The 25365-nt window shown below is 44.6% G+C and overlaps 1 long non-coding RNA gene across 1 annotated transcript in view; it reads left to right on the forward strand.

The window, feature by feature from the left end:
* The first annotated feature begins 14215 nt into the window (after positions 1–14215).
* Positions 14216–25365, forward strand: part of LOC116525110 — a 21616-nt gene continuing 10466 nt past the window's right edge. Inside the window, exons 1-2 of the long non-coding RNA XR_004257581.1 lie at positions 14216–14273; positions 23643–23645. This is a non-coding gene — a long non-coding RNA (uncharacterized LOC116525110). The remainder of the gene's footprint in view (positions 14274–23642; positions 23646–25365) is intronic.

A 25365-nucleotide genomic window follows, 5' to 3' on the forward strand; every position in this document is an offset into this window, starting at 1 on the left:
CTACCCAGTCATAGTCTGCTCTCCAACTCATTATAGCATTCAAGAACACATCAACTGATGAACTCACAAGTGCTCAAACCCTTTCTCACCAATGCTCAATGAAGAGTTCACCACATACAATTGAAATTAATTCCCCTGTGTTTCAACATACTGAGTAAATAAAATAAAATAAAATAAATAAGAAATGAATTCCCCTTATCGTACAGAAAAATAGCTTCACAGATATGGGGTTGTACCTTTTTTTTTTTTTCAGATGGAGTCTTGCTCTGTTGCCCAGGCTAGAGTGCAGTGGTTTGATCTTGGCTTACTGCAACCTCTGCCTCCTGGGTTCAAGCAGTTCTCCTGCCTCAGCCTCCTGAGTAGCTGGGATTACAGGCATGTGCCACCACGCCCAGCTAATTTCTGTTTTTATTTATTTATTTATTTTGATATGGAGTCTCACTGTGTCACCCAGGCTAGAGTGCAGTGGCATGATCTCAGCTCACTGCAACCTCCGCCTCCTGGGTTCAAGTGATTCTTCTGCTTCAGCCTCCTGAGTAGCTGAGACTACAGGCAGATGCCACCATGCCTGGCTAATTTTTGTATTTTTAGTAGAGATGGGTTTCACCATATTGGTCAGGCTGGTCTCGAACCCCTGGTCTCATGATCCTCCTGCCTCGGCTGGAGGCAGCATGTTGTAATCCCAACATGCTGGGATTACAGGCATGAGTCACCGCGCCCAGCCTTATTATGGGCTTTCTTAAGACTAGAAACACCAATACAGCTAGGGAAGCAGTGATGCCCTCAGCTATCTCTGTCCCATCTTTACAAAAGAAGTCACATATGCCTTGCTTTCCCATACCCTGTGTCCCGCTAGCCTCCAATATCTTGCCGGTAAGCCAGCATCAGGCTCCTCACGTCTCTCAAACACAAACTTCCTAAATCAGTTGAAAATTAGACATTACCCTTCATCTACCATAAGCCACAGCAACAAAGAAGCCACAAAGAATAGTCAGCCTCAGGCTACATGTGATACCCCATGATGAGGAAGTATGAAGTTGAAGCAACAGGAGGAGCAAATTACTGATAATGTGCCCAAGTGATGCAAGAAGCAACTTTCCCAGAAGTAATGTGTAAGTATGTGTATTTCGGTTTGAGATTTTTTTTTTTTTTTTTTTTTTGAGACATAGTCTCTCTCTGTTGCTCAGGCTGAATTGCAGTGACATTATCTCAGTTCACTGCAACCTCTGCCTCCTGGGTTCAAGTGGTTCTCCTGCCTCAGCCTCCTGAGTAGCTGGGATTATAGGTGTGTGTCACCACAGCCAGCTAATTTTTGTATTTCTAGTAGAAACAGTGGTCTCACCATGTTGCCCAGGCTGGTATGGAACTCCTGAGCTCAGGCAATCCACCTATTTGGCCTCCCAAACTGCTGGGATTATAGATGTGAGCCACCACGCCCAGCCTGTTTGAGCTTATTTCTATGTGAGTAAGCCTTTGTGCGCAGTGGTGATCATGTGTGTATATTATGTGCTTATAGATGCTAGATGTATGTTTGTGTGTTTGCATGTGTAAATAATTGTATATGTGTACTTTATATGAGTGTCTGGGCCTGGTGCAGTGGCTTATGCCTATAATCCCAGCACTTTGGGAGGCCAAGATGGGTGGATCACCTGAGGTTAAGAGTTGGAGACCAACTTGGGCAACATGTTGAAATGCCATCTCTACTAAAAATACCAAAATTAGCAGGCGTGGTGGCACGTGGCCATAATTCCAGTTACTCAGGAGGCTGAGACAGGAGAATCGCTTGAACCCTGGAGGCAGAGGTTGCAATGAGCCAAGATCATGCCACTGCACTCCAGCCTGGGTGACAAGAGCAAAACTCTGTCTCAAAAAAAAAAAAAAAAAAAGAAAGAAAGAAAAAGAAAGTGTGTGTGTGGAGGCTGAGACAGGGTAAGTGGCTGGACCAAGGAACCAGAGGAGTCCCTTTGGCTCTCCTACAAGCCCAGGAGTGACTCTAGTGCTCCCTTCAGCATCTTCCCCCTTCTCTCTGGGTCCCTCTAGATTGAGAGTCTTTTGAGAGTATGGGTGGATTACTTTATCTGTGCTGCACCCAGCGCTCTCCCTTACACTGTGAACACAGTGGCCTCCTTATTCCCATCAGCTTGAGGGCCAAGAGCTTCCTGGGAAAGGCTGGATGATATAATGAAGGAAAGAGAACAGCACTTGGACCAGATCCCAAAAGGAAGATATATTTAGCTATGGCTGAGCCCTTAAAAGCTTTGGAGAGTAAAAGAATTGTTCTATATTTTGATTGCATGGTGATTGTACAGTTATGGTTGCCAAAACCGATAGAACTATATAGTAGGGGACACAAAACACTTCTCAGTAGCCTCAGTGCAGTAGGCAGCGCGTCAGTCTCATAATCTGAAGGTCCTGAGTTGGAGCCTCAGAGGAGGCAAGATTACTTCATTGAGCTGGCAAAGGAACAAGAGCTTGTTTTATTTTATTTTAGCTTATTTATTTATTTATTTGACAGAGTCATTTATTTATTTTTATTTTTTTGAAACGGAGTTTTGCTCTTATCATTCAGGCTGGAGTGCAGTTGTGCAATCTTGACTCACTGCAACCTCCACCTCCCAGATTCAAGCAATTCTCCTGCCTCAGCCTCCTGAGTAGCAGGGATTACAGGCACCCGCCACCACGCCCAGCTAATTTTTGTATTTTTTGGTAGAGACGTGCTTTTATCATATTAGCCAGGCTGGTCTTGAACTCCTGACCTCAGGTGATCCTTGGCCTCCCAAAGTGCTGGGATTACAGGTGTGAGCCACCTCACCTGGCCATAAAATGAATTTCTAAAGGTCAAACCATTATGTTCTAGACTGTATTTGGGGAACATTTTGTCTATATGCATACATAAGGAAAAATGCTTGGCTTTTAAGAGAATATTTTAACATGCCCTATGGAAAAAGAAGAGATGTCTTTAGGTTACTAGTAAGCATGGAGTTTACAAAAGAATTAATAATTGTTATTAAATGCAATGTATTCATAATTCCTAATAACCATTTTGCAGATGTTCATGAAATTTTCCTTTCCTATGAGTCTGAATAAAGGTTCATGAAATTTCAAGAGAAGGAGGAGGAAGAAAGAAAAAGCTGCTCACTCTTGGGGACTGAGAAAGAACTTGGCTCAGGATCCAGGAAACCCGAATTGGAATCCCAACCCTGCAATTTACTCAGATGATGTGACCTCAGGCCCTTGCTGTCTCCTCTTTAGCTTTCACATCTCTATGAAGAAAGGCCTGGCAATAAGCACAGATTTCTATCTGCCCCTCTAAGAGCCATTTTATTGCTTTCCCATTCCAGGAACTCTATGATTAGAAAGATGTTGTCTGGACTGGGCACGGTGGCACAGGCCTGTAATCCCAACACTTTGAGAGACAGAGGCAGGTGGACTGCTTGAGTCCAGGAGATTGAGACCAGTCTGGGAAACAGCAAAAGCTGTTTTTACAAAATATACAAAAATTAGTCAGGCATAGTGGCATGTGCCTGTAGTCCCAGCTACTCAAAAGGTGGAGGCTGAGGTAGGAGGATCACCTGAGCCTGGGAATCAGAGGTCGCAGTGAGCCATGATCTCGCCACTGCACTCCAGCCTCAGCCTCAGCCTCTGTCATAAAGCCAGACCCTGTCAAAAAAAAAGATGCTGGGCACAGTGGCTCATGCTTGTAATCCCAGCACTTTGGGAGGCTGAGGTAGGTGGATCACTAGGTCAGGGGTTCAAGACCAGCCTGACCAACATGATGAAACCCTATCTCTACTTAAAAATACAAAAATCAGCTGGACGTGGTGGTGCATACCTGTAATCCCAGCTACTTGGAAGGCTGAGGCAGGAGAATTGCTTGAACCCAGGAGGCAGAGGTTGTAGTGAGCCGAGAGCATGCCATTGCACTCCAGCCTGGGTGACAGAGTGAGACTCTGTCTCAAAAAATAAAAATAAAAAATAAAAAATGAAGAAGAAGAAGAGGAAGAAGAAGAAAAAAAAGAAAAAACAGGCCAAGTATAGTGGCTTATACCTGTAATCCCAGCACTTTGGGAGGCCAAGGCGGATGGATCAGGAGTTCAAAACCAACCTGGCCAACATGGCGAAACCCTTTCTCTACTAAAATAAAAAAATTAGCCAGGCATGGAGTCACACACCTGTAATCCCAGCTACTCAGGAGGCTGAGGAAGAAGAATCGCTTGCACCCAGAAGGCAGAGGTTGCAGTGAGCCAAGATCGCGCCACTGCACTCCAGCCTGGGTGACATCCAGCCTGGGCAACAGAGCAAGACTCTGTCTCAAAAAAAAAAAAAAAAGACAAAGAAATACAAAGAGAAAAGAAAAGAAAAAACAATGTTGCCCTGAAACAAAATGCTTTTACAAAGTAGTCACTTTGCCTTTATTTATTTATTATTATTATTATTTTGAGACAGAATCTGGCTCTGTTGCCCAGGCTGGAGTGCACTGGCACAATCTTGGCTCACTGCAACCTCTGCCTCCCAGGTTCAAGCCATTCTCCTGCCTCAGCCTCCCAAGTAACTGGGATTACAGTCCTGTGCCATCATGCCCGGCTAATTTTTTTGTATTTTTAGTAGAGACGGGGTTGCACCATGTTGACCAGGCTGTTGGCCAGGCTGGTCTCAAACGCCTGATCTCAGGTGGATCTGCCTGCGTCGGCCTCCCAAAGTGCTGGGATTGCAGACATGAGCCACCATGCCCAACTTTTTCTTTTTTTTTTTTTTTTTAAACAGTCTCACTCTGTAGCCCAGGCTGCAGTACAGTGACACGATCTTGGTTCACTGCAACCTCTGCCTCCCAGGTTCAAGTGATTCTCCTTCCTCAGCCTCCCAAGAAGCTGGGATTACAGGCATGCGCCACAACACTGGGTAATTATTTATTTATTTATTTATTTTGAGACAGAGTTTCCCTCTGTTACCCTGGCTGAAGTCCAGTGGTACAATATTGGCTCACTGCAACCTCCGCCTCCCAGGTTCAAGCAATTCTCCTGCCTCAGTCTCCCAAGTAGCTGGGACCACAGGCGCATGCCACCACGCCCAGCTAATTTTTATATTTTTAGTAGAGATGAGATTTCACCATGCTGGCGGGGCTGGTCTCAAACTCCTGACCTTGTGATCCCCTACCTCGTCCTCCCCAATTGCTGGGATTACAGGTGTGAACCACTGCGCCTGGCCTAATTTTTAAATTTTTAGTGGAGACAGGGTTTCGCCATGTCGATCAGGCTGGTCTCTAACTTCAGGCCTCAAGCAATCTGCTTACCTCGACCTCCCAAAGCACTGAAATTACAGGCGTGAGCCACCGCGCCAGGTCTCAGATCTTTTAACTAATACAGATATTCGGACCACAAAAGTTAACATAATTCCACTCAAATGTAAAAATACATAGATTTTTAGGTAGGTAGGCCTATGCAAACTTCTCCTAGAAAAACGCCATTCCTATGTAGTAAGTTTTGTCAAACGTTGGAACCAACCAAAAGCCCCCACCAAAACAATCTACATGGGCTGCCAGGGGCAAGACAACAAAGTGATGAACAACTGGTTTTGACTCTCACCTGAGCACCTTTGAGGCTGGGACCCAGCGGTGATGTAGCTGGGCCACTCCTTGGCCTGTTGTCTCAACTCCTGCCTGCCACCCTCAAGGTTTGCTAGATTCAAGTTGTGAGTTACCAGCATATGTAATCTGGCCCCAGGGGCCCTGCAGGTGACAGGCAGGGCTGCTGCTCATATTTGTGTACATCGTACCATGAGACATCATCATTGTACTCATTAATTTCTATAGTTATGATGACAGTTTCCAACAGATGGCAGTAAAGTATCAAAGAGGCATCTGGCCAGGTGCGGTGGTGCATGCCTGTAGTCCCAGCTCTTTGGAAGGCCGAGCTACGAGGATTGCTTCGGCCCAGTTCAAGACCAGCCTGGGCAACATAGTGAAACCCAGCACTCCACCCCCATCTCCACAAATAAAAAAAAAAAGAGGGGGGAGGCATCCTTTTCTTTTCTTTTCTTTTTTTTTTTTTTTTTTTTGAGATGGAGTTTCGCTCTTGTTACCCAGGCTGGAGTGCAATGGTGCAATCTCGGCTCACCGCAACCTCTGTCTCCTGGGTTCAAACAATTCTCCTGCCTCAGCCTCCCGAGTAGCTGGGACTACAGGCGCGCACCACCATGCCCAGCTAATTTTTGTATTTTTAGTAGAGACGGGGTTTCACCATGTTGACCAGGATGGTCTCGATCTCTTGACCTCGTGATCCACCCGCCTCGGCCTCCCAAAGTGCTGAGATTATAGGTGTGAGCCACCGCGCCCCACCTTCTTTTCGTTTTTTTTTTTTTGAGACAGAGTCTCATTCTGTTGCCCGGGCTGGATTATAGTGGCGTGATATTGGCTCACTGCAACCTTGGCCTCCTGGGCTCAAGCGATTCTCCCACCTCAGCCTCCTGAGTAGCTGGGATTACAGGCTCACTCCACCACATCCAGCTAATTTTTGTATTTTTTGGGTAGAGAACGGGGTTTTACCATGTTGGCCAGGCTGGTCTCGAACTTCTGACCTCAGGTGATCCACCCATCTTGGCCTTCCAGAGTGCTGGGATTACAGGCGTGAGCCACCATGCCTGGTGGAGCTGTTTTAAAAATGAAGACTGAGAAGCAAAACTGAGGGGGACTCTGTTGTAGAGCCTTGTTTCACTTTTTGCATGAAACAGCACAATTGGAGTCTTAAAGTAATCCCCAAATTGGGTGAATTCCCAGGTGGAGTCTTCTCCCACTCTCCCAACCCCCAGAAACAGGTCTCTCTTTTGTCTCTGTCCCACATCATCTCAGGGGATATCATTGACTGCTTTAGTGTTTAATCTCAGGGTCTCTATCACTGTTAAGGGGAAGGACATAATATGACCTACAAGATTTCTGTTCACAGGGATCAATGCAGCTCATTTCTAATTTCTTTTCTTTTCTTTTTTTTTTTTTTTTTGGCGGGGAGGGGAGGGAAGGGCCGCCAGGGGGGTCTCACTCTATTGCCCAGGCCAAAATGCAGTTGGTGCAGTTTTGGCTCACTGCAACCTTCACCTCCCAGGTTTAAGCAATTCTCACACTTCATCCTCTTGAGTAGGCTGGGATTACATGTGTGCACCCCCATGCCTGGCTATTTTTTGTATTTTTACTAGAGACAAGGTCTTGCCATGTTGGTTGGACTCTTTTTTTTTTCCTTTTTTATTTTATTTTTGAAATGGAGTCTCATTTTATTGCCCTGGCTAGAGGGCAATGGTGCAATCTTGGCTCACTGTAACCTCTGCCTCCTGGGTTCAAGTGATTCTCCTGCCTCAGACTTCCAAGTAGCTGGGATTACAGGCATGTGCCACCACAGCTGGCTTTTTTTTTTTTTTAGTAGAGGTGGGGTTTCACCATGTTGGCCAGGCTGGTATCAAACTCCTGATCTCAGGTGACCCACCCGCCTCAATCTGTTTTTCCTTTTTTAAAGACAAGGTCTCACATTGTTGCCCAGGCTGGTTTCAAACTCCTGGGCTCAAGTGATCCTCCTGCCTTAGCCTCCCAAAGTGCTGGGATTACAGGTGTTAGTCACCTCATCCAGGCTCAATTTCTTCTTCTTTTCCCCTTCCAATTCTTTTTACATTCATCTGGTGGAATTGTAATCATGTGTCCTGTCTCCCCCAACCAACTTGTAGGCATGTGACCCCTGGCATGCAAATGCTGAGCAAGTGATGACAAGATGGCTGCACTTTATTTGGCAGTAGCCTGATCTCCATCCCACTATGAGGCATTTCTGGGTCCTAGCCTGTCCCTTTAGCTTAAGCTAGCCAGCATTTGTTGCTGGCAATCAATGAACCCTCACTGACAACAGCCACACTTTATGGAGTATCAGGACATGAGTGCAGCCTGGCTCAAATGCCCAGCTTCATCATAATCATATCAAATTAATGTTTCTGCCCTACACCTGACTCAGGCAGCCATTGGTCTTCCCAGAATCGTCCCTATATGTTAAGGCCTTCCCAGATCCCGTCTGATTTGTAACCAAGCCTTCCCACACATTCACAGCTAAAGTCAACTGATGCCCAAGGTTTGCTGTGGGCAGCAGTTCCACCAAAAACAGGAAATGTGTTTATTCATATCTCCCAAAAACCTAACTCACTGGGCCTCTGAATTCAATTCCAGCTCCTTAGATCTGAACTGATGCCTCTCTTTCCAATAAGGCTATTTAGAACTGTTTTTGTTTTTTTTGAGACGGAGTCCTCCGCTGTCCCTCAGGCTGGAGTGCAGCAACGCCATCTCAGCTCACTGCAACCTCCACCTCCCAGGTTCAAGCAATTCTCCCTGCCTCAGCCTCCCGAGTAGCTGGGATTACAGGCACCCACCACAATGCCTGGCTAATTTTTGTAGTTTTACTAGAGACGGAGTTTCGCCATGTTGGCCAGGCTTGTCTCACACTCCTGACCTCAGGTGATCCATTGGCCTGGGGCTTCCGAAGTGCTGGGGTTACAGTCGTGAGCCACCATGACTGACCTATTATTGTTTTTGAGACAGAGTTTCACTCTTGTTGCCCAAGCTGGAGTGCAATAGCGTCATCTTGGCTCACTGCAACCACTACTTCCCAGGTTCAAGTGATTCTCTTGCCTCAGCCTCCCGAGTAGCTGGGACTACAGGCGTGTGACACTACGCTTGTCTAATTCTGTATTTTTAGTAGAGACAGGGTTTCACCATGTTGGCCAGGCTGGTCTCAAACTCCTGACCTCAGGTGATCCACCTGCCTCCAGCCTCCCAAAGTGCTGGGATTACAGGCACAAGCCACCTTGCCTGGCCCAGAATTGTTATCCGAAGATAACCAGTTTTTCATCCTGCTCATCATCCAAATTTGATTCATGAGGATGATTCAAGTGCCCCTCAGGTCTTTGTTGGAGTTTGTTTCTACACTGAAATTGCTACTTGTAGAGTCTGAATCCAACTTGGCCAGATGTTCCAAAGTACACCTCATAGCACCCTTACCATATGACTTGATGTAAAATCTAGACCTTACATATAGGTAGATTATTTTCATATTTTTATGTAGCCAGAAGCTGTACGTGTAGTTCCTGGCAATTATCCACATAACCAAATACCTTATATGGAGTCACACATTCCACTACAGTGGCATGGGTATTTGCATTTTTGAGATTGCATATAATTCTTTTTGTTTTTGAGACTGAGTCTAGCTCTGTCACCCAGGTTGGAGTCAAGTGGCACAATCTTGGCTCACTGCCTCCCAGATTCAAGCGATTTTGCTGTTTCAGACTCCCTAGTAGCTAAGACTACAGGTGTGTGCTACCATACCTACCCAGCTAATTTTTGTATCTTTTTTTTTTTTTTAATGATGGGGTTTCACCCTGATGGCCAGGCTGGTCTTGAACTCCTGACCTCAGGTGATCCAGCCACCTCGGACTCCCAAAGTGCTAGGATTACAGGCGTGAGCCACCACACCCGGCCTTAATTTTTGTATCTTTAGTAGATACAGGGTTTTGCCATGTTAGGATGGTCTTGAACTCCTGACCTCAGGTGATCCACCCGCCTCGGTCTCCCAGAGTGCTGGGATTACAGGCATGAGCCACAAAGCCTGGTCCCTTGGCTGGTGTTCTAACACCCAATTAAATAGTCCACTCTAGCTGGGGAGGTGGCTCATGTCTGTAATCCCAGCACTTTGGGAGGCCGAGGCAGGCAGATCACCTGAGGTCATGAGTTCAAGACCAGCTTTGCCAACATGGCAAACCCCCCCCAACCCCACTACTAAAAATAAAAAATTTAGCCTCATGTGGTGGCAGGTGCCTGTAGTCCCAGGAAGTAGAGGTTGCAGTGGGCTGAGATTGCGTCATTACACTCAAGCCTGGTTATCACAGTGAAACTCTGTTTCAAAAAAAAACAAAAATAAAGGAATAAGGTTGGGGGAATCAGATTGGGGAGAACATAGGTAGATAAAAGTGCTGGCAATGTTCTGATTCTTGGGAAGTGGAGGTTGCAGGGAGCTGAGATTCTGCCACTGCACTCCATCCTGGATAACAGAGCCAGACTCTGTGTCCAAAAAAAAGTCCACCCTAGTGATTTAGTCACTAGGCAATCCTGTCTCAGAGGTGAAAGGCAGAAGTTTTGAATCAACACATTAATATCTGCCAAGGATTCAGAGTCTACAAGTAGCAATTCCAGTGTAGAAACAGACTCCAACAAAAACCTGAGGGGCACTTGAATCATCCTCATGAATCTAATTTAAATGATGAGCAGGATGAAAAACTGGTTATCTTTAGTAGGTTGCCACGAAAGAATATGCTTTTAGTAGTGTCAGTTAATGATGGGCAAAAACACCATCTTTCTTTTTTTTTTTTGAGACGGAGTTTCGCTGTTGTTGCCCAGACTGGAGTGCAATGGCACGATCTTGGCTCACCGCAACCTCCGCCTCCTGGGTTCAAGCAATTCTCCTGCCTCAGCCTCCAGAGTAGCTGGGACTACAGGCACGCACCATCATGCCCAGCTAATTTTTGTATTTTTTTTAGTAGAGACGAGGTTTCACCTTGTTGACCAGGATGGTCTCGATCTCTTGACCTCGTGATCCACCCGCCTCGGCCTCCCAAAGTGCTAGGATTATAGGCGTGAGCCACCGCACCCGGCCATAAAAACACCATCTTTCAATGACTCATGATGGGTTTTCACAGATTTAACCTAGAAAGTTGAGACAGTATTAAAATATGGCTAGTTTCCCATGTAAAATATACAAAATAAAGGAACAATGTATTCCCTCACCCTGCTTTCATAGTATAATGTTCTAATGCTAATTTGAGGGTAGTTTGTTTATTTATTTATTTTTTGAGATGGAGTATCACTCTGTCTCCCAGGCTGGAGTGCAGTGGCGTGACCTTGGCTCACTGCAACCTCCACTTCAAGAGTTCAAGAAATTCTCTTGCCTCAGCCTCCTAACAGGGACTACCAGTGTGTGCCACCACGCCCAACTAATTTTTTGGTATTTTTAGTAGAGATGGAGTTTCACCGTGTTCATCAGAATGGTCTCCATCTCCTGACCTTGTGATCCGCCCACCTCAGCCTCCCAAAGTGTGGGATTACAGGCCTGAGCCACCGTGCCCAGCCAATTATACTTATTTTCAAAAAGCCAGAGAACTGGCCGGGCGCGGTGGCTCAAGCCTGTAATCCCAGCACTTTGGGAGGCCGAGGCGGGTGGATCACAAGGTCAAGAGATCGAGACCATCCTGGTCAACATGGTGAAACCCCGTCTCTACTAAAAATACAAAAAAATTAGCTGGGCATGGTGGCGCGTGCCTGTAGTCCCAGCTACTCGGGAGGCTGAGGCAGGAGAATCGCCTGAACCCAGGAGGCGGAGGTTGCGGTGAGCCGAGATCGCGCCATTGCACTCCAGCCTGGGTAACAAGAGCAAAACTCCGTCCAAAAAAAAAAAGCCAGAGAACTTTAAAAAGATCCCTTTATAAAGAAATCACTGTATGTACTAGAAATGTTTACTTACCTCAACCATTTATTTAGAGACAGGGTCTTGTTGGAGTGCAGTGGTACTATCTCAGCTCACCGCAACCTCCACCTCACAGGTTCAAGTGATTCTCCTACCTCAAGCCCTGGAATGGCTGGGATTACAGGTGTTCACCACCATGTTCACCAATTATTTGTATTTTTAGTAGAGACAGGGTTTCTCTCTCTCTTTTTCTTTTTTTTTTCAGAGACAAGGTTTCTTTCCTTTTTTTTTTTTAGAGACAGGGTTTCTCTTCACTTGGTGAGCCCACAGACAAACAACAACAAAAGAGACAGGGTTTCTCCATGTTGGCCAGACTGGTCTTGAACTCCCAACCTCAGGTGATCCGCCCATCTCGGCCTCCCAAAATGCTGGGATTACAGGCACGAGCCACTGCGCCTGGCCTTTTGTTTTAAGGGAAAGGGGAATGTCTGATGTACTGGGAAAATCCCAAGACAGGGTTTCACCATGTTGACCAGGTTGGTCTCGAACTCCTGACTTCAGGTAATCTGCCCAACTCGGCCTCCCAAAGTGCTGGGATTACAGGCATGAGCCACTGTGCCTGGCCTTTTGTTTTGTTTTAAGGGAGAGGGGAATGTCTGATGTCTTGGGAAAATCCCAAGACAGGGTTTCACCATGTTGACCAGGTTGGTCTCGAACTCCTGACTTCAGGTAATCTGCCCAACTCGGCCTCCCAAAGTGCTGGGATTACAGGTGTGAGCCACTGTGCATGGCCTTATCTTAACAATTTAAACAATTGTTTTAGAATTCTCAAAAGCCAACCATTAAGTTTTTAAAATTTCATTTTTTTTGGGGGGGCAGAGTCTTGCTCTGTCACGAAAGCTGTTGTGCACTGGTGCAATCTCAGCTCACTGCAACCTCCGCTTCCTGGGTTCAAGCAATTCTCCTGCCTCAGCCTCCCAAGTAACTGGGATTAGAGGCGTACACTATCACACTCAGTTAATTTATGTATTTTTTGTAGAGACAGGGTTCGCCATATTGGCCAGGCTGGTCTCAAATGCCTGACTTCAGGTGATCCACCCACCTTGACCTCCCGAAGTGCTAGAATTACAGGCATGAGTCACCATGGCTGGCCATTTCATTGTTCTTAGTGGTGAAAATGTACATCAGAATTTAAAAATATTATTTTATTCAATGAAGAGTTTGTTGTTGTTGTTGTTGTTGTTGTTGCTTGGAGACAGAGTCTTGCTCTGTCACCCAGGCTGGGGTGCAGTGGCACAACTTTGTCTCACCGCAACATTCAGCTCCTGCATTAAAGTGATTCTCGTGCCCCAGCCTCCTAAGTAGCTAGGACTACAGGTGTGCACCACCACACCTGGCTAATTTTTCATATTTTTAGTAGAGACGGGGTTTCGCTATGTTGTCCAGGCTGGTCTTGAACTTGTGACCTCAGGTGATCCACCCACTTTGGCTTCCCAAAGTGCTGGGATTTCAGGTGTAAACCACTGTGCCCGGCCAGGGTTTTTTAATCCAAGTACTTCCATGAAAATAAATCCCAAATGTGACATTTAGGTTTCTCCAATACAATTTTTTATTTATTATTACATTTTAGCTTGTATTTACTAAGAGTCATGGAAATATTATACTCAAAATAACAGAGCTCCAGAGAAAGACCATTAACTAAGAAAGAACAGTTTGACTTTCTCAGCATTTCAACTTCTACTTAGCCTGCTTGTCTATGCACCACAGATGTTTGCTTTCATGTGGCTGTTACCATATAATTGTCAAGCCAAAGCTGGAATTTACATGTAGCATCAGGCCAAGTCTGTGAATCCATACAGACAGGCCATCAAATGCACTGAGAGTACAGCCTGTTGAAGGGTCCTTTCTTGACAGTCAATAATGATAAATCCAGAAAAACTATCTATTCTCTTAGAAGAAAATATACCCCACCTAAAGTTACAGCTACAATTTTCTACCAAAAAAAAATTAGCAAAGGGAAAGAATCAATGGTAAGGACAGGAAATATACTCTGAGAATAGAGTAAATACAATTTACACACGCTGGAGTAAATAGTGACACTTCTACTGAGTCTAAGTTCTTTTATTTTTAAAATTCTGAGAAAAATTTACCCAATTACATTTTATACAGTAATATTTAGTGAATTTGTCCAAAAAGGCTATGTTTTAATTTATTTGTAAAAATAACAAAAGATTCATCACTCAGTCTCTGGGCAATAAGAAAGAATGAAGGCCTTGCTAGAAATAATAAATAATCTCACACAAAAGGCCAGGCGACATAAGAATACTATAATAATCTATATATTTTCTTTGTATTTACAATAAAATCCATCTGTTAATACTGCGATAGAAAAAATAATGAATCAGTCCACATTATGTAGTAAAAACAGGCTTTGAGGATGATTATACCTCTCACAATAAAAACATACAAGGATTTCACACAGCTAAAGTACTTTTCAACATAATGACAGTTGTGGGTGAAGGTAAAACTGACAGAGTACTTTAGATTAGCTATGTTCAAGAATCAAGGAATCAAGGGCATTACCCATTAACCAAGCAGCAAAAAGCACTTTCATTTTTCCAGAACTTTTTTTTTTTTTTTTTTTTTTTTGAGACGGAGTCTTGCTCTGTCGCCAGGCTGGAGTACAGTGGTGCAATCTCGGCTCACTGCAACCTTTGCCTCCTGGGTTCAAGAGATTCTTCAGAGGCCGGGCGCGGTGGCTCAAGCCTGTAATCCCAGCACTTTGGGAGGCTGAGGCGGGTGGATCACAAGGTCAAGAGATCGAGACCATCCTGGTCAACACGGTGAAACCCCGTCTCTACTAAAACTACAAAAAATCAGCTGGGCATGGTGGCGCATGCCCGTAGTCCCAGCTACTCAGGAGGCTGAGGCAGGAGAATTGCCTGAACCCAGGAGGCGGAGGTTGCGGTGAGCTGAGATCACGCCATTGCACTCCAGCCTGGGTAACATGAGTGAAACTCCATCTCAAAAAAAAAAAGTGATTCTTCAGCCTCAGTCACCCGAGTAGCTGGGACCACAGGCGCGTGCCACCATGCCCAGCTAATTTTTGTCTTTTTAGTAGAGACGGGGTTTCACCAGGTTGGCCACGTTGGTCTCGATCTCTTGACCTTGTGATCCACCCGCCTTGGCCCCCCAAAGTGCTGGGATTACAGGCGTGAGCCACCATGCCCGGCCTTCCAGAACTATTTAAATATAGTAGTTGCCATGTGAGAAGTTAATTTTACTTTGTGAGTTAGAAAAAGTAAAAAGACAAAATTGGAAAACTGCAATAAGTAATCAAAAACAGCTCCAAAGAAAAAAGCCATCAATAGAAACAAAAGGCATTTTTCTAGGTGTATCATGCATAAAAAGAATAATTACATAATATTAAATATATTCCTTAATGAACAGATTAATAAAGGAGGTAAAATTTACAGTCATTGGAACAAATAAACTATATTTAACTACTTGTTTTGCTGCCACTGTTTAAAATATAAAATAACTTAACGTCTAAAAACTACATACTCTTGAGTGTTTGCTTTTTAGAGAGCCCCTTTTGAGATACTAAAGAACTGTAATGAATTATCTGAGTATAAATTATCAATACCAGGCTGGGTGCGGTGGCTCATGCCTGTAATCCCAGCACTATGGGAGATCGAGGTGGGTAGATCTAGAATTTAAAAATATCTATTTTAGTTATTAGCAATAAGAGAAAAATATTAAATTGGATGAATTAGCTGGATCAACAATTTCCTACCACACTACTATTATCTATAGCTACCATTGGTATAATATTTTACAAGATGTCTAAGATGTCTATGTTAACTATTGATAGCACTTTTCCCAGTATACCAATTTCCATTTTTACTTTCTTCTCCCCTTGTCACTTAAATGTATTATTTTAACTCTGCTAGGAAATTTTATTTTACAAATTCCTTGTTTTAAGTACTGAAGAGGTGATTTTAAAACATAAATGGATGCACCTGTTAATCCTGAGATGGTGATGACAGCAAAACTAAAAATCAGATGATTTTTTTTACTCAAATTTCTGCTTTAGTTTTTTTTGGAAGATGGCTGGCAGAATAGAAAGAACAGCCAAGATCATCAGAATAAATATTGAGTTCCAGGAAACAGCTTCCCCTGCTGTCGTAAGTTGGTACAGTGTTGTTCCTGCCTTAATGGCTACAAAAGAAGGAGGTGCGACACCTGAAATAAAAAATAAAAACATGCAGTAAAAACCACCAACTGTTTTTAAAAATTAAAATTTTCTGTGTGCATAAAATTTCTTAATATAGCTATTTCATTTTAGAAAAAAAAATTAAGAATTTAAAGCTCGTTTATTTCCATATAAAGAATCTTTCATAATCACCTCTTAAGGATAATAAATTTTAAAAACTCAAGAAAAGTACCCAGAGAATTTTACATTTATTAAAAATCTTTTTTTCCCCCCTTGGACAGTCTGACTCTGTACACAAGCTTGAGTGCAGTAGCACAATCATCACTCACTGCAGCATCAGTCTCCCCAGGCTCAGGTGATCTTTCCACCTTGGCCTTCTGAGCAGCTGGGACTACAGGTGTGTGCAACCACACCCAGCCAATTTTGTATTTTTTGTCAAGAGACAGGGTTTTGCCATATTGCCCAGGCTGGTCTCTAATTCCCAGGCTCAAGCAATTCGCCTGCCTTGGCCTCCCAAAGTGGTGGGATTACAGGCGTGAGCCACAGCAGCCAGCCTATCGAAAACCTTAAAAAAGACTCGGCACCATGGCCCATGCATGTAATCCCAACACTTTGGGAGCCCAAGGCTGGCAGATCACTTGAGGTCAGGAGTTTGAGACCAGCCTGGCCAACATGGTAAAACCCTATCTCTACTAAAAATACAAAAATTTTCTGGGCATGGTGGCACACACTTGTAATCCCAGCTACTCAGAAAGCTGAGGCAGAAGAAAGAATCACTTGAACCCAGGAGGCAGAGGTTGCAGTGAGCCGACAATTGTGCCACTGCAGTCCAGCCTGGGTGACAGAAAGACTCCTGTTTCAAAAAGAAAAAAAAAAAAGTGCTCCATTATAGCAATTTCAAGTTTAGGAAATAATGTCTATGAGGTGTAAAATAAACATCTGGAAACAATCTAAATGTTCAAAAATAAGGTTGAGTAGATTGTCATTTATCTTTGACGGATAGTTTAAAGTAGTAGGAGATATAACATGGAAAGATACTCAAGGTGTGAGTAAAAAGAGCAGTATATACAAAAGTACATACAGAATGATTGCATCTCATTAGAAATCAAAACAAGGCCGGGCGCGGTGGCTCAAGCCTGTAATCCCAGCACTTTGGGAGGCCGAGGCGGGTGGATCACGAGGTCAAGAGATCGAGACCGTCCTGGTCAACATGGTGAAACCCCGTCTCTACTAAAACTACAAAAAATTAGCTGGGCATGGTGGCGCGTGTCTGTAGTCCCAGCTACTCAGGAGGCTGAGGCAGGAGAATTGCCTGAACCCAGGAGGTGGAGGTTGCGGTGAGCCGAGATCGCGCCATTGCACTCCAACCTGGGTAACATGAGTGAAACTCCGTCTCAAAAAAAAAAAAAAAAAAAAAAGAAATCAAAACAAATGGAAAAAAATTACTTTAGTCAAAGCTGAAATTAAATATCTGGATTTCACCTGTAAAATGGAGACAGAAACAAAAATTCTCTTTAGATTCTATGGATATGACATTTAACAAAATTAAAAATTCTCCGTGCTGATGTAAGTTTGTCAATAAGTAGCAATAAATAATTGATTTTGGTTATTCTTTTCAAAAACATATGTTCTTACAAATATTAACTTGAGCCGGGCGCGGTGGCTCAAGCCTGTAATCCCAGCACTGTGGGAGGCCGAGGCGGGTGGATCACGAGGTCAAGAGATCGAGACCATCCTGGTCAACATGGTGAAACCCCGTCTCTACTAAAACTACAAAAAATTAGCTGGGCATGGTGGCGCATGCCTGTAATCCCAGCGACTCAGGAGGCTGGGGCAGGAGAATTGCCTGAACCCGGGAGGTGGAGGTTGCGGTGAGCCGAGATCGTGCCATTGCACTCCAGCCTGGGTAACAAGAGCGAAACTCCGCCGCAAAAAAAAAAAAAAAAAAAAAAAAAAAAAGCTTTAGAGCAGAAATGAAAAGAAAGTACACTTGGAAGAGGACCAACAGGTGACTTGAGAGATCAAGTGAACAGTTTGACCTTTGACTTGGGGTCTTATATATTGGCCCGGGGTTATTTCTCCCCTGATTCTTCCCTCGGGATGAGCTGTCCACATGTGCTGTGGTCTACCAGCACTTGGGAGAAGCTGCATGCACAAAGTGTTTACTGAAGTTGCACACATGCTCACATGAGGCAGTTTTTCCCTTACCAGGCCAGTGTTCCTAGAGGAAGGTTATACACCAGTTAAATTCAGCCATTTTGCCTCTTAGTGCGAATGCTTGAGCCAGAGAGCTTACTGAGAAGCTGCTGATCATCAATCAGCTTCAGGTTTTTTTCTATCTATTTGGAGACTGCCTTTCCCTGGTGCCGGCTGCAACCAATTATTTTTTGAGAAAGGCAGCTTAACAGCTACCTAACCATCACCTGATGGTTGCCTGACACTCCTGCTAAAGTGGAAAGACCCTCTCCTGCCCTGCTCATGTCTGATTAGCTACCTACTGTAACAATACCACCATCCATAGATAATTATAATATTGGAATTTTTCCTCCTGGGATATTAAAAATGTTAAAAAGTAGAATCTAGAGGACAGTATCACTTAATGTCCTCAGACAAAGGTGTTAGTGAGAGGAAAGGCACTAGGTGTTTGGAGAGTTTCTGGTTTAGGAGGCTGAATGTGATAACAGTGGGACCACAACCGCAGGCAGTGTGTAGGCTCTAGACATCATTGCAGGAAGGAATTCAAGGATGAGTCAGAGAACAGTGAAAGTACAAGGATTTATTGCAAGGTGAAAAGTACACACTGAAGAAAGGGGAGTGCAGGTGTACTCAAGGAGTAGTCGCCCAGTAGAGTTTGAGATTTCTACCTTTCTGTGTTTCTTTTACCAAAGGGTAGAATAGTCATAAAGATTCCTGGAAAAATTCCTGGATTTTTCAGAAATGTGATGCCACCTATTTTTACACCAAATATGTGTGTTCCTGGAACTGTCAGAGAGTTGATGGGCGTGTGATTATGTTTTATTGTTTTTGTTTGTGTTTTGTTTTTTTGAGTCTTGCTCAGTTGCCCAGGCTGGTGTGGAGTGGTGTGATCTCTGCTCACTGTACCCTCTGTCTCACAGGCTCAAGTGATTCTCCTGCCTCAGCCTCCCAAGTAGCTGGGACAACAGGCACATGCCACCACAAATGGCTAATTTTTGTATTTTTAGTAGAGATGAGATTGCATCATGTTGGCCAGGCTGGTCTCAAATGCCTGACCTCAAGTGATCCACCCAATTAGGCCTCTCAAAGTGCTGGGATTGCTCTCTCTTCCCGCCGCCCAAGATGGACAAGACATCCAGCCCAAAAGAGACCTCACCTGCTTTGTGAAATGGCCCCACTATATCAGGTTGCAGCAGCAGAGAGCCATCCTCCATAAGCGGCTGAAAGTGCCTCCTGCAATTAACCAGTTCACCCAAGCCCTGGACCGCCAAACAGCTACTCAGCTGCTTAAGCTGGCCCAAAAGTACAGACCAGAAACAAAGCAAGAGAAGCAGCAGAGGCTGTTGGCCCGTGCCGAGAAGAAAGCGGCTGGCAAAGGGGATGTCCCCACGAAGAGACTACCTGTCCTTTGAGCAGGAGTCAACACCATCACCACCTTGGTGGAGAACAAGAAAGCGCAGCTGGTGGTGATTGCTCATGATGTGGATCCCATTGAGCTCGTTGTCCTCTTGACTGCCCTCTGTCGTAAAATGGGAGTCCCTTACTGCATCATCAAGGGGAAGGCAAGACTGGGACATCTAGTCCACAGGAAGACCTGCACCACTGTCCCCTTCACACACATTAATCCGGAAGACAAAGGTGCTTTGGCTAAGCTGGTGGAAGCTATCCGCACCAATTACAATGACAGATACGATGAGATCCGGCATCACTGGGGAGGCAATGTGCTGGGTCCCAAGTCTGTGGCTCGCACCGCCAAGCTAGAAAAGGCAAAGGCTAAAGAACTTGCCATGAAACTGGGTTAAATGAACACTGTTATCTGTAAATAAAAATAATTAAAACAATGCAAAAAAAAAAAAAAGTGCTGGGATTACAGGCATGAGCAACACACCTGGCCTATGTTATTGAGCCTATAATGAGATCCTAGGTGAAATCTAGGTCAAATCCAGCGCTATGTTGGATACAGTCAGTTTTGGCAAGCTTAGCCCACACCCTGATTTTTCAGGGTCTTAGCCCCTAGTTTATGCAGATTTTTCTTTTCTTTTTATTTATTTATTTTTAATTTTTGTTTAAAATTTTTTGAAGAATCATCCAGCCCAAAATGTCACTTTTTTTTAAATGCAGATATTTCACGTTTCCTTTTTGCTAGTTATGTGAAACTACTGCCTGACGTTTTCTATTCTCCTGTGACCACCCTGTATTATCCTATCTCACTGGGAATATAGGTGGTAAGAAATTATAGGAAGAGGAGTTTAATTAAAGGAAAAGACGTTGAATTTTGTTGTGATGGTCTTGAACTCCTGGACTCAGCCATTTTTCCACCTCAGCCTCCCAAGTAGCTGGGATTACAGGAATGAGCCAATACCATACCTGGCCTCTTAGACACTTTCTATTCTTACTTCCTGACTCCTGCCACCTTTTCTCAGCTAAAACTGATATTTTTATGGTAATCAGTGAGCTTATCTTTTTGTGTGTGTGTGAGGGAGAGGGTAGTGGGGACAGAGTCTCTCTCTGTTGCCCAGGCAGGAGTACAGTGGCTCAATCTCAGCTCACTGCAATCTCTGCCTCCTGGGTTCAAGCAATTCTCCCATCTCAGCCTCCTGGGTAGCTGGGATTACAGGCATGTGCCACCACGTCCCGCTAATTTTTGTGTTTTTAGTAGAGACAGGGTTTTACCATGTTGGTCAGGCTGGTCTCGAACTCCTGACCTCAGGTGATCCTCTCACCTCAGCCTCCCAAAGTGCTGAAATTACAGGTGTGAGCCATCACACCCAGCCCAGTGAGCTTATTTTTGTTGCATTCAGTTAGTGTCTACATATTTCTCCTCTTCATTGCTTAATCCATTAACTGTTACATCCTTCATGGTTTCCATGATAGTTCTCTAAACACTTGAAGGAAACTCTTCTTTTCCCCACTGCTTAAAGGCTAGTAGTATTTCCCTCAGGGTATCCACTCTACTTTGGGTAGGAGTTGATGACTCTCACGGTAAGGCTCAGTGGCTCATGTCTATGACTCTCTTTCTTTTTTTTTTTTTAGACTGAGTCTCACTCTGTTGCCCAGGCTGGAATGCAGTGGCACGATCTTGGCTCACTGCAACCTCTGCCCTCCTGGGTTCAAGCAGGTTCTCCTGCCTGAGCCTCCCAAAGTGCTGGGATTACAGGTGTGAGCTACTGAGCCCAGCCCCATTTTTTCTTTTTTTTGAGATGGAGTCTCACTCTGTTGCCCAGGCTGGAGTGCAGTGGCACAATCTGGGCTCATGGCAACCTCTGCCCCCGAAGTTCAAGCGATTCTCTTGTCTCAGCCTCCCCACTAGCTGGGATTACAGGCATGCACCACCATGCCCAGCTAATTTTGTATTTTTAGTAGAGACTGGGTTTCTCTATGTTGGTCAGGCTGGTCTCGAACTCCTGACCTCAGGTGATCCACTTGCCTTGGCCTCCCAAAGTGCTGGGATTATGGGCATAAACCACCACACACACTCTCTCCCCCTCCTTTTTTTTTTTTGAGACAGAGTATTGGTCTGTCCGCCCAGGCTGTAGTGCAGTGGCATAATCCCGGCTCACTGTAACCTCCAGCTCCCAGGTTGAAGCGATTCTTCTGCCTCAGCCTCCCAAGTAGCTGGGACTACAGGCACAGGCTACCACACCTGGCTACTTTTTTGTATTTTTAGTGTAGACACAGGGTTTCACCATGTTAGCCAGGATGGTCTCAATCTCCTGACCTCATGATCTGCCAGCCTCTGCCTCCCAAAGTGCTGGGATTACAGGCATGAGCCCTCACGCCCGACCTTTAGAAAGGTGTTTTAAAACAAATCAGGGCTGGGTGCAGTGGCTCACGCCTGTAATCCCAGCACTTTGGGAGGCTGAGGCGGGCAGATCATGAGGTCAGGAGTTCGAAACCAGCCTGCCCAAAATGGTGAAAACCCATCTCTACTAAAAATACAAAAATTAGCCAGGCATGGTAGTGCATGCCTGTAATCCCAGCTACTCGGGAAGCTGAGGCAGGAGAATTGCCCGAACCTGGGAGGCAGAGGTGGCAGTGAGCTGAAATCATGCCATTGCACTCCAGCCTGGGGGACAAAATCCAGACTTTGTCTGAAAAAAAAAAAAAAAAAAAGTAAAAAAATTGGTTGGGTGAGATGGCTAATACCTGTAATCCCAGCACTTTGGGAAGCCGATGCAGGTGGATCACGAGGTCAGAAGTTCGAGACTGGCCTGGCCAACATGGTGAAATCCCATCTTTCCTAAAAAATTAGCTGGGCATGGTGGCATGGACCTGTAATTCCAGCTACTCAGGAGGCTGAGGCAGGAGAATCACTTGACCTCAGGAAGCAGAGGTTGCAGTGAGCCAAGATCATGCCACTGTGCTCCAGCCTGGGCAGGCGATGTAGCAAGACTCCATTTCAAAAAAATAAATAAATAAAAAAAAATTAAGAGTCCCTATCCTTTTTTTTTTTTTAATTTTTTTTTTTTTTTTTGGGGGGGACAGAGTTTCGCTCTCATTACCCAGGCTGGAGTGCAATGGCGCGATCTCGGCTCACCGCAACCTCCGCCTCCTGGGTTCAGGCAATTCTCCTGCCTCAGCCTCCTGAGTAGCTGGGATTACAGGCACGCGCCACCATGCCCAGCTAATTTTTTGTATTTTTAGTAGAGACGGGGTTTCACCATGTTGACCAGGATGGTCTCGATCTCTTGACCTCGTGATCCACCCACCTCGGCCTCCCAAAGTGCTGGGATTACAGGCGTGAGCCACCGCGCCCGGCCTACTTTTTTTTTTTTTTTAATCTAGCTTTTTACTTTCCAGAGTCCCTATCCTTATCTCTAATTCCACTTCCCTAAGATAGCCGTTATAAGATTTCTGTGTGCAATATTAATTGCAATATTAATCTTAGAACAATCGGTCTTTACTTCTATATATTGTAAGCAGAACACAGTGCCTAGCATACATCGAAGTACTTAAGGAATAATATTTGAAAATCCACTGAATGATTTGTTAGCAGTTTTTTTTGGTTTGTTTTGTTTTTTTGAGACAGAGTTTCGCTCTTGTTACCCAGGCTGGAGTGCAATGGTGCAATCTCGGCTCACCGCAACCTCCGCCTCCTGGGTTCAGGCAATTCTCCTGCCTCAGCCTCCTGAGCAACTGGGATTACAGGCACGCGCCACCATGCCCAGCTAATTTTTTGTAGTTTTAGTAGAGACGGGGTTTCACCATGTTGACCAGGATGGTCTCGATCTCTTGACCTCGTGATCCACCCGCCTCGGCCTCCCAAAGTGCTGGGATTATAGGCGTGAGCCACCGCGCCCGGCCTGTTAGCAGTTTTGAAGTTGGGATGGCATAGTTAGCAAGAAGAGTTGGCAGCTGTAGGCTATTTCCCCAAACAACTTAGGATGAGCTCCTTGAGTTAGGCATTCATTTATGCACCTCAAGTACCCAGAAGCTTGCCGGAACACTCTACCGTTTATTTATTGAAGACATACAATTACCCAATAATATACTGCGAAGAGGAATTTGATACTGCAGCCTGCTTCACTACTTCTGACTTCCTTGAATAAGGCTCTTTGCCCTATTAAACTGGCCTAGTGCCTTCCTACCAAAGCATGTGGCTTCAGGGCAGAACTCCTACCCCAAGGGGATCTTAGCGTTTGACTACTGACCAGACAAGCAGGATCACAAGACTCTCCTGCAGGCCAGCAGACAGACACTCATATGCATGGCCAGCATGTCTGGATGGGACACTGCCCAGTTAGAACCTCTAAGAGACAGTGATCTGTCTGCCTGCATGAAAAACTCAGCTCACTGTAAAAAAAGAAAAGAAAAAAAAAAGAGAGACAGTGATCTGTCAATACCTCTTTGTGAGAGTATTGATCCGCTCTTCTTTGGGGGATTTGTCTGAGATCCAGCTTTTTTGTGGAAAGGGCAGTCAAAGCCAGAAGAAGTCAGCATCTCAGTCACACTGAAAATGCAATGGTAATTTACAGCTGTCACACCACAATCACTAAGTGAAATCACATTTTGCACAGACTTCCAAAGACACAATCATATGAAAACTATTTTTATTGTGTTGACAGATTGATAGAAGCAGTTTGCCTGAAGTGTAAAAAGTCTACTATAAGATTTCTGTTGAGAAGCACAAATATACAAGGCAAAGTGGTTATTTTTTATTTTACATCAGAATATATTTCGTTATCAATAAAGTGATATACTAAGCATAGAAGAGTGACTTAAGGTGGATTCCTTGATAGTTGATAACTTTATTAAATCAATAAAACCAAATCAAATTTCCTAGAATTTACCTTCATGAGAATAAAACTTCTTCTTTTTTTTTTTTTAAGACGAGGTTTCACCATGTTGGTCAGGCTGGTATTGAACTCCCGACCTCAGATGATCCGCCTGCCTTGGCCTCCAAAGTGCTTGGATTACAAGCGTGAGCCACCACACCCTGCTGAGAATAAAACTTCTTAGCAGGATGGTACACTCTTAGGCTCTGATTCAGTTTTGTTTTCTTCTTAAAGAAGACTAGATAAATGTGACAACTATTTGCCATATAATATTCAATCCTGTGTTAGAAATGAAGAAATAACAACAATAAAACTAATCAGCTATAAGATGCTATTGGGACAAGTGGGGAAATTTTAGTATAGATTTAACATTAGATAATAGCATTAAATCACCAGGCGTGGTGGCTCACACCTGTAATCCCAGCACTTTGGAAGGCTGAGGAAGGAGGATCACTTGAGCCCAGAAGTTCAAGACCAGCTGGTCAACATAAGGAGATCCCATCTCTATAAAATATAAAAATAAAATTAGCCAGCTGAACAAGGTGGCTCACATGTGTGAACCCAGCACTTTGGGAGGCCAAGGCAGGCAGATCACCTGAAGTCGAGAGTTCCAGACCACCCTGACCAACATGGAGGAACCCCGTCTCTACTAAAAATACAAAATTAGCTGGAAAATTAGCCGGTGTGGTGGTGCATGCCTATAATCCCAGCTACTCAGAAAGGATGAGGCAGGAGAATCAGTTAACCCAGGAGGCAGAGGTTATGGTGAGCCGAGATTTTACCATTGCACTCCAGCCTGGGCAACAAGAGCAAAACTCCATCTCAAACCAAAAACAAAAACAATACAAAAATTAGCTAGCCAGGCATGGTGGCAGGTGCCTGTAATCCCAGCTACTCCAGAGGCTGAGGCTGGAGACTCGCTTGAACCCAGGAGGCAGAGGTTGCAATGAGCAGAGATTGCACCACTGTACTCCAGCCTAGGTGAGAGAGCAAGAGTGTGTCTTGGAAAAAACAATAAGAAGTTTGCATTATTTTAACTTTTGTACACCAAAATCTACAAAATGAAGTTGAAAGAAATTAAAGACCTATGTAAATGGAAAGCTATCCCATGTTCACAGATCAGAAGACTTAATACTGTTAAAGTCTACAGATTCAGACAGATGCAGTGGCTCATGCCTGTAATCCCAGCACTTTGGGAGACCAA

Source organism: Sapajus apella, unplaced genomic scaffold (assembly GCF_009761245.1).
Source record: "Sapajus apella isolate SASKATOON/1434 unplaced genomic scaffold, GSC_monkey_1.0 scaffold47, whole genome shotgun sequence".
Classification (NCBI taxonomy): Eukaryota; Metazoa; Chordata; class Mammalia; order Primates; family Cebidae; genus Sapajus; species Sapajus apella.